General features: G+C 42.1%; 1 long non-coding RNA gene across 1 annotated transcript in view; it reads left to right on the forward strand.

Annotated features, from left to right (window-relative positions):
- The window catches only part of LOC132540419 (uncharacterized), a 61,523-nt gene extending 52,699 nt beyond the window's left edge, over nucleotides 1-8,824 (forward strand). The window contains exons 2-3 of the long non-coding RNA XR_009551610.1: nucleotides 3,518-3,656; nucleotides 8,618-8,824. This is a non-coding gene — a long non-coding RNA (uncharacterized LOC132540419). The remainder of the gene's footprint in view (nucleotides 1-3,517; nucleotides 3,657-8,617) is intronic.
- Nucleotides 8,825-9,581: the final 757 nt, after the last annotated feature.

Below are 9,581 nucleotides of genomic sequence, written 5' to 3' on the forward strand. Positions count from 1 at the left end.
TTCGGTTCCTTGACTGGGAACTTTGGTTTCTTATGACCAGGATCATAGAGCTTGGGAGATGCATGGAGATTTCTCCTTGGACTTTCTGGATTCCCTTGCCCATGTTTCCTGAGGAAAAGGACTACATTTTGCTCCGGGCCACAATTTGGTTCTTTATGACCGTGATCGTAGACCTTGGGATATGCATGGGGATTTCCACTGGGACTTTCTGGACTTCTTCGCATGTTTCCCATGGAGAAGGACTACTCTAATTTGAAGAACATTCTCGAGTACCCTGGCAGTTCCCAAGAATGGAGACACGTGGTGGTTAGTTCTACTCTCCTGATTGGATTCTTTCTTCGATGGGAAGACACTTTTAAAAGTAGATGCCTGAAGCAATCCAGCCGGAACAGTCAGAAACACCCTAAATGGAATTTCGAGGAGCTTTTTGGACTAGGACGCCCTCCGGGGACTCTTAATCCTATATGGAGAGATCTCGATAATCTGGTTCAAGTTGCGTTTCATAAGAGAATGATTTGAATGACTGATTTTTTGTTTGACATTGACTTAAAAAAAATGCTAGATGCAGCCATGATTTCTAGAGACATCCAGAAACAATCCAAAAAATTGTTTTTTTCCCTCCTTTGATTTCTCTTTTACGTCTTGACATGAATCTGAAACGTTTAATCCTGAAAACTGTATGAGTTATGGGTGGGGCAGATAGTGCAATGATTATGTTAATTATTCTCATGCCTGAGGCTTTTAACCGTGGTTCTTCTGTTTACCTTTCCACATTTTATTGAGTTTAAACTGTTTAAACAACCTTAAAATCATACTAGAAAGGACTTCCAATTATAATGGAGTTATCAATTATAGTAAACTTCTAATCTGCTACAAGTTTTGTTTGACAAGTAAGTGAATTTCAGCTGTCAAAGTCTTCACATGAAAAAGCATCTACTCAAATGGAATTCCTGGAAATCAATTTGGATCCTGTTCTCTGACATCGCCCACAAGATGGAATGACTACAACACACCCCCGGAAACCAATGAGGTGACCTGGAATGACCTAAAGAAACAGATTCACAGACTCCAAAGCTCACTCTCTACAGAAAAGCAGAATTCTGGTGGCCGACATTCCCCATCGAGACAGACGTGCAGCGTTTCATCCTCTGGCATTTTCTTCTGTGGTCAGCTACTTTGGACTGACACCTCCATCGGACTTACTGGTACAAGCTGCTGTGTTTCTCAAAGACTAACTTCAGCCAATTGCATTGAGACTTTATAGACCATGTCCCCTCGCCTGCAGGCTCTGCCCTAGAGGCAGAAAACTCCCCCTCCTTATTAGGTTATGCCCACAGAGGCATGAAGCGCCCCAAGAGGCAAGAGGTGCCCACAGAGGCAGGAAACGCCCTTTGAGGCAAGAGATGCCCCCAGAGGCATGAAGCGCTCCCAGAGGCAAGAAATGCCCTTTTGCCTGCTAGGCCTTGCCCTTTGAGGCAAGAAAAGCTCCCCTTGGCATCACACTGGTTATTGCTGCTCGCCTATTTTGTTTTCCATGTCTTATGCCAGTTCTTTTGAAAACGCCTGTACAATATAGGTTTCTGTTCACCACACAATGGCCATTAGTTAAAAAGAAAGGGGGAGATGTTGGATAGTATGCCAGCTCCCCCTGGCTTCTTCTTAACCATATGCCTATATAGGGATAGATTTAATCCCATTCAAAGCTTTGGTCTATTTACATAAATCACTTTTACATTTACATAAAGCACTCCCTACTACGTGAATAAAGATATACTGCCTACAGCTCAACCATGAGTCCCTGGTCGTCTGTTATCCGCCCATGAAGTCAGCCTGGCGAAAACAACATAACCCATCGAAAACAACAATTCTCAGTATGCAAAGTACTTCCATTAAATTTTGTCTCAATTCATCCTCACATTATTTATAGGAAATAAGCAGTGGCTTACATCACCCTACAGATGAGTGAACCAAAAACTGAGGGAGGGTGCCTGTGCCACAAAGTAGCTGAGGTGAACTTGAACTCTGTCCCTCTGAACCCCATTTCAGAGTCTTCATCTACATGCCATTCTGAGCTAAATTTCCTCTAAGATGCTTTGTGACTTTGAGTCACTTTTGACAAGTTTTGGCTGAATCAAATAGTGATAAATTTTTAACTGTTCGTTGGGGGGTAAATAACATAATGGTTATACAAAGAGAGTTTCTTGCCTGAGGTTCCAGAGTCCCAGGTTCAATCCCCTACAACACCATAAGCCAGAGCTGAGCAGTGCTTTGGTTAAAAAAAAAAATTAACTGTAGTTTCAAAATGGTAAGTGGGTGATACTTTACATAAGCATCTAGAAAGTTACTGAAGATTATTGGCTGTGCATGTCAGCAAATATTTATTGAGTACCAAATGCATAATAAGGAACATGGTAAGTGTTTAAGATTGAAAATATATGTGATATATTTAATTATGTGTTTTAAAATCTTGGCTGGTGGGGCTGGACAGTAGTGCACCCAGCTGAGCCCATATATTACTGTGTGCTAAGACCAGGCTTGAGTCCCCACTCCTCACCTTCAGGGGCATGCTTTGGGAGAGGTGAAGTAGGGCTGCAGGTGTCTATTTTGCTCTCTTCCTCTCTATCTCTCTCTCCTTTCTCTTTCCCTTTCTTTCTTCCTTTCCTTCCCTCCCCCTTTTCTTTCCCCTCCCCTTCCCTTCCCTCTCCCAGAGCACTGCTCAGCTCTGGCTTACAGTGGTGGCGGTGGGATTGAACCTAGGACTTTGGAGCCTCAGGCATGAAAGTTTGTTTGTATAACCATTATGCTATCTAGCCCCTGCCCTTCCCTCTCAAGATAAGAAGTCTATTTTAGGTATATCCCAAGGGGCCCATGACTTTACCAGTTTTTGCCTGAGCCCAACAGCAAACATGCAGGTAGGCTATAGGTATTGCCTAGGGAGATGGTGTTAGAGTTGGAAATAGGACTAGAAAGATGGATTAGAGAAGAGAGTAGCTCCCAAACATGGGAAAAGTATATAAATACCCTTAACTATTGACCTCATTGATCTGATATGATCTGGGTTCCATGTCTGTTCAGTGCAGGAGCGTGTCTAACCTCCGCATCCCTTTAGGTCTGAGCTTGCATTTCATGGTTATAGCTAGGAACATTCTGGGCAGCACTAATTTCAGGACTTGTCTTCCTTGAGTGGCAGAATATGTTGACCCATTCTCCTTACAGAGAATGGGGCAGTACCTACTACTGTTGTTCTACATTGAGAGCAAGGTACTGTAGAGGCCCACAAGAGGATTTATGATATTTCTGATGGAGATGACCAGTAATGGTGGAGAGAGGGACCTGTTAGAGGTTTAGCCCCATCATATCTATGTGGGAGTCCCAGGATTCCAGGTCAGGGTATTTTAGTGGGTACTATATTTTTAGTCTGCTAGTGGCTATCCAGATTTTGTACTGTTATCAGCTCTGGACTGGGTCTTGGGAAGGGAAGTCATAGCCCCCTCTCCACTCACCTTTCTCCTTGTAGACTTCAAAGGATTCTAAGGAAGAAGCAAGTTGCCACTTGCTGCACTTCCCTCCACCAGTTTGGCAGGTTTTTCCTGCAGTTGCTGCTCAGTGACCCATGGAGACCTGCATGGCTCACAGACATAGGACAAATAACTCAGGTTTGGCAAGCAAAAGGTGGAATTGGTCTTGTCAAGTGATTCTGAGAACCTGAAGAGGGACTTCATTATACTACTGATGATTTCCCTCTCTGCCTTGCAGTCAGTTGGAGTTTTGAACTATATTTAGTATTCAGAACTCAGAGAACTCTTTGTACTCACTGCTTGAGAAAATATTACAAAGTGAACCTTTTCTCTTGGTGAGGGAGAGAGAGCTTCTGAAGAACCCTGCTGTTGTCCTTCAGCTGATAATCATATCTGACATACATCAACTGGCTATCACCATACCAGGTTCTTTGTACATTTTTTAGATGGGGAGAAGGGAAAATCCACCTATTCTTTAAAAGAAATGCACAGGCTGATGAAATAGCTCACCTGAATAGTAACCTGCTTTGCCACATGTGCAATCCATGTTCAAGCCTGGCCTCCCATTGAAGGGAGATTCAGTGTGGTTTCTTTTATTCTCTCTCTGCCTCTCTGTTTCTCTAAAACATATTACACATTTAATACAGTCCTTATCTATTGATAGAGAGAAACTGATTGCTGTAGTAGTGAGGCTAGCAGCTCACCTCCACTGTGCACACTGGGGACTGGGTGCAAGTACTCTTGCTGACCTGGCAGGCTGTGCCAGGTGCTTGGCAGGCTCTTGTAAATTATCATGGTGGCAGATTAGGAGTGTCCCACCAGAAGCTGCAAGGCCTGCTGAGTACCCACTGTGGTTAATTCCCCTTCTGTTGGTTCAAGCAGGTGATGAGACTAAAGCAAACTTATGAGATGGGAAATGGTTCTCCTCTTACTGGAAGTGGCTACAAAAGGGTGTGCAGTACAAGGGATGAGCACACAGCTATTATCACAGCTATCTTTGCCAGTAAACTACAATGCTGGACTTGAAAGAAAAAAAATCTAATCACTGTTGATCTGTAACTAGCTCCAGAAGTGTAATAATGGAACCACACCCATAACCTGTTCTGAATCCATTGGTGGATAGTACAGCCAAGGTACTGGACCAGGTAGCTACTGTCAATAAAGAGAAAGAGTTTCTGTTTGCAATTGTGGAGGTGTGAAGAAATCATCCACTGATAGGGAGGTGACTCAGTGTGCAGGGTGCAGGTTGATCTTTCCTTAAATAAGTATATAAGTACATACATCTAGAAAGATGAAGAGATGATCCTGTAACATACCAGATTCTCTAGAGACTAGACAAATAAGTAAGCATGAGGCAGATAGGTGAGAGAGAGAGAGAGAGAGCATAAAGGGAAAATTCTTAACATTTAGACATACCTCCTGTTCACATAGGAGAGACCAGACATTTTTTTAGAAACTTTTAAAAATTTTTATTTATTTTTCCTTTTGTTGCCCTTGTTATTGTAGTTATTATTATTGTTATTGTTATTGATGTCATCATTGTTAGATAGGACAGAGAGAAATGGAGAGAGGAGGGGAAGATAGAGGAGGGGAGAGAAAGATAGACACCTGCAGACCTGCTTCACCACCTGTGAAGCGACTCCCCTGCAGGTGGGGAGCCGGGTACTCAAACTGGGATCCTTAAGCCAGTCCTTGTGCTTTTGCCATGTGCATTTAACCCGCTGTGCTACCACCTGACTCCTGAGACCAGACATTTTGAGCAGCTCACTTCATGGCCCTAAGTGTTGTTTTAGATAATCTTCACTAATGCAAAAGACTTTGGGAAGATACAAGAGAAAGGCCATTTAGGAGGGTTACGGAAAAAAAAAAAGGCATAATTAAAAATAAATGTATGTGTAGGCTGGGAAGATAGCATCCTAGTTAGGCTAAAAGACTTTCCTGCCTGAGGCACCAAAGGTCCAGGGAGCACCCCACCTCCATTTGAGCACCCCACTGTAGGCCACTCTCTCCAGGTCAATACAAGAAATCAGATATCACCAAATCACATAAATAACTCTACCATGGGCTTTAGTGGGGAAATGAAGAAGTGTTCAGTCTGCTGCCAACACAAACTGAATGGGGAATTGGAGTTATAGATGGCGTGTTCCAATTTAGCATGAGCACACAGCTTCCCCCATGCTCTACGTCTTTATTACTGAAAAGAGTTATTATTATTTTTTTTTGGCCTGTTGCTTCACCAACACCTGGGACCTCAGTCTTAGAGAGTCATTGTCTCAGGACCTGCTTTACCAGAATCTGTGATTTAAAAAAAAAAAGAATCTGTGCATTAACAAAGTCTCCAGATGACTTGGACATAGTTAAAGAGGAAACAGGGTATGCTAGAGAACCATGTGGCAATAAAAACTGATGTAGAATCATCTTTGATATCTCATCATATGAAAAATGTCTTAAATTTGTTGTTATAAGGGCAAAATGTAATTTTCAGAGTCAAGCTTAGAGTCCCAACTACAACACTTTGGTCAAATTCACACTGTGAATAAAATCTCGTAGTTCAATTATTTTAAGTGGTGCTCTAGCTGCTCTATCACTCTTTCTGTCATGTGAAACTCTCATGTGAAATGAATGAAAGTGGATGGGGGTGATAGCTTAATGGTTATGCAAAAAGACTCTCATACTTGAGGCTCAAAGGTCCCAGGTTCAATTCCCATATACCACCATAAGCCAGAGCTAAGCAGTGCTCTGGTCAAATTAAACAAACTAAAAAAGAAAAGAAAGGAAGAAAGAAGTGACTAAATGAGGACTTTAAAAACAAAAAGAAGACACTTACCAGGTGGTTTTACTCATGTAGAAAATAGAGATCTGATTTTCATGAACTTTCCAAAAACAAACAAACAAAAACTCCAAGCAAAACAGACACAGCAAGCTGTAAGACTTGTAAGAATTATGGTTGTTATCTTTAGAAGGTGGGAGGGTGGGGATACAGAACTTTGGTGGTGGGTGTGGTGTGGAACTATACATTGTATTCTTACAGTCTTTCAACAAACAATAACAAATAAATAAAACAAAAAGAAGGGCCTGGGCTGTGGCGTACCTGGTTGACCACACATTACCATGTGCAAGGACCCAGCTATAAGCCCTTGGTCCCCACCTGAATGGGGGAACTTCATAAGCAATGGAACAGTGCTGCAGAGCCTTTATTTCTCCCTGCCTTTCTATCCACCCTTACCCCACTAATTCTGAATTTCTGGCAAAAAAAAGAGAGAAGAAAAAAATAATAATAGCCACCAGGAGCAGTGGATTCCTAGTACGGTGACAACCATGTTAGCAATAACACAAAATCTTCCCAAACCCATGAAAAACACACAAAACACACCCCAGAAAAAGAAGTAATAGTTTGTGGAAATAAGCTAGAGGTAAGGCTTATTCAGTTCTCTGGAGAAAATACCCTTTAAAGAAAGCACTTACTTTGTTTTTTGTTCAGAGGCAGTCTCTACCCACATTTCCCCATTTTTTAAATGATTAATAATAGGCTACACAATTGGAAGATTACAATTATATATTGTGTATAGTTCCATACCACACCCACCACCAAAGTTCTGTATCCCCAGTTTCCTACTTCCCAGAGATAACCACCACAGTTCTCATAAGTCTTTTAAATAGCTCACTTACTTCTGCTTTTATTTCAAGTTCGTGTGTATCAGATCATTAGATTCTACATATGAGTGAAACTGAGAAGGAACCAGACATGATTCTGGTACTTGTGCTGCCAGGGATTGAACTCAGGATCTCATGCTTGAGAGTCCATGCTTTATCCACTGCACCACTCTCCAATCACTCAATGGCCATTATTTTTTTTGTTATCTTTGTTTACTTATTGGATAGAGACAACCAGAAATCAAGGGGAAGAGGGGAGAGATAGAGAGACATCTGTAGCACTGTTTTACCACTCTTGAAGCTTTTCCTCCTTCAGGTGCTGACTAGGGACTTGAACCCAGGTCTTTGTGCAGTATAGCATGCACACTCAACCAGGTGCACCACCACGAAGCCCCTTTAATGGGCATTTAGGATGATTCCACTCTTTGGCTATTGTGATAATGTAGCTATGTGTCGGCATTCACGCGGGGTGACACCCAGCAGGAAGGCGAATCCAACTGGCTCTCGCTCACTTGCTCAAGGGACGACACGAAGCAGAGACACCAGTGAGAAATGATGTGTTCTCAAATCTCGTTTATTGGCAAGTGGACATGAATTTAAATAGAAAACCAAACAAAGGACATTATTCAGATATGTCAGAAATTACAGGTTTCTTAAAGGTCAGCTTGCCCCTATGGTAGGGGGCTGGTTATGACAGGAATTTGATGAGATACATAAAGGTCAAGATAATTAGTCTCCTGATGCAGGCATTTAATTACCCAAAGGAATTTGAGGGGAGAATAGGGGTTGAACCAGTTAAGGCTAGGTAGAGAGAAGATAAGCAAATTAAGGACATAAAAGGGCACTGCTAGGAGTGTGTGATAAGGTGTGTTCTCCTCTGTGATCAGAAGGTGAGGTGAACTTTGAGTAAGTAGGTAGCCATGTGGCCTGCAGTTAATGGAGAGGTGCAGTGAGGTCTCTGTGGGCTTGAGAGACTAATAAGGCAAGCTTAGTCTGGGAGACTTTTTCCCTCTTGGCTCACATCTATGATGAGAAAGACTAACAAGTGGGGTGTCTAGCCAGACCTCCATCCAAGGATGGGAGAGTTCCCCTATCCTCTACCAAGCTATCTCATAGTCCCAAATCTATGAACATAGGAGTGCATATGTTCCTTCAAATTAGTGTTTGAATGCCTACTGGATAAATGCCTAGGAGTGTTATTGCTGGAACATAAGGTACTTCCATTTTTATTTATTTAAAGATTCCCCATACAGTCTTCAAAAGAGACTGCACCAGTTTGCATCCCCACCAGCAGTGGAGCAGAGTTCTCTTTTTTCTCTCTCTTTTTTAAATTACTTATTTATTAGACAGAGACAGCCAGAAATGGAGAGGGGAGGAGGAGTTAGGGAGAGAAGCAGAGACTCCTGCAGTACTGATTCACCACTCACAAAGCTTTTTTTCTGCAGGTGGGGACTGGAGTCTTGAACCTGGTCCTTGTGTGTTGTAACATATGCTCTCAACCAGGTGTGCTGTAACTGGCCTCTGAATACCCTTTAATCTACAACCTCTCCAACATCTGAAGTTTCCTGATTTGTTGATGTAAGTCATTCCTTCAGGTGTGAGATTATATCTCTATTTAATTTTAATTTGCATTTCTCTAATGATAAATGAGCATTCACCCAGACTTTAGATCTTTTCCCATGAAATCAGTCATTTGCCAAATTCCTATTTGGAAAATGGTTTATTTTCTTCTTCTATGCTACTGTAATCAAAAATAGAAAGCTGTTTTTCAACTATAAACCCCTTTTCTCCAACAAAACTGAGATGGACTCTGGGGTTTGGAAAAATGAAATCAAACTGATCTGAGGTTTGTGATTTAGATCTGTGACAGCCCCTCCTTGGGAAAATCCATACAGTTACGTTCTTTTCTTTTCTTTTTTTAAAATTATCTTTATTGGAGGTCAGGCGGTAGCACAGCGGGTTAAGTGCACATGGCACAAAGCACAAGGACCAGCGGTAAGGATCCCAGTTTGAGCCCCCAGCTCCCCACCTGCAAGGGGGTTGCTACACAAGCGGAGAAACAGGTCTGCAGATGTCTATCTTTCTCTCCCCCTCTCTGTCTTCCCCTCCTCTCTCCATTTCTCTCTGTCCTATCCAACAACAATGACATTAATAACAATAGTAATAGCCACAACAAGGATAAAACAACAGGGGCAACAAAAGAGAAAAATAGCCTCCAGGAGCAGTGGATTTGTGGTGCAGGCACCGAGCCCCAGCAATAACCCTGGAGGCAAAAAAAAGGATATATATATATACTTATATATATACTTTATTTTATTTATTAGACAGAGACAGCTAGACATTGAGAGGGAAGGGGATGATAGACAGGAGAAACTAGAGACACCTGCAACAGTGCTTCACCACTCTCAA

This window comes from Erinaceus europaeus, chromosome 9, assembly GCF_950295315.1.
Source record: "Erinaceus europaeus chromosome 9, mEriEur2.1, whole genome shotgun sequence".
NCBI classification, from domain to species: domain Eukaryota; kingdom Metazoa; phylum Chordata; class Mammalia; order Eulipotyphla; family Erinaceidae; genus Erinaceus; species Erinaceus europaeus.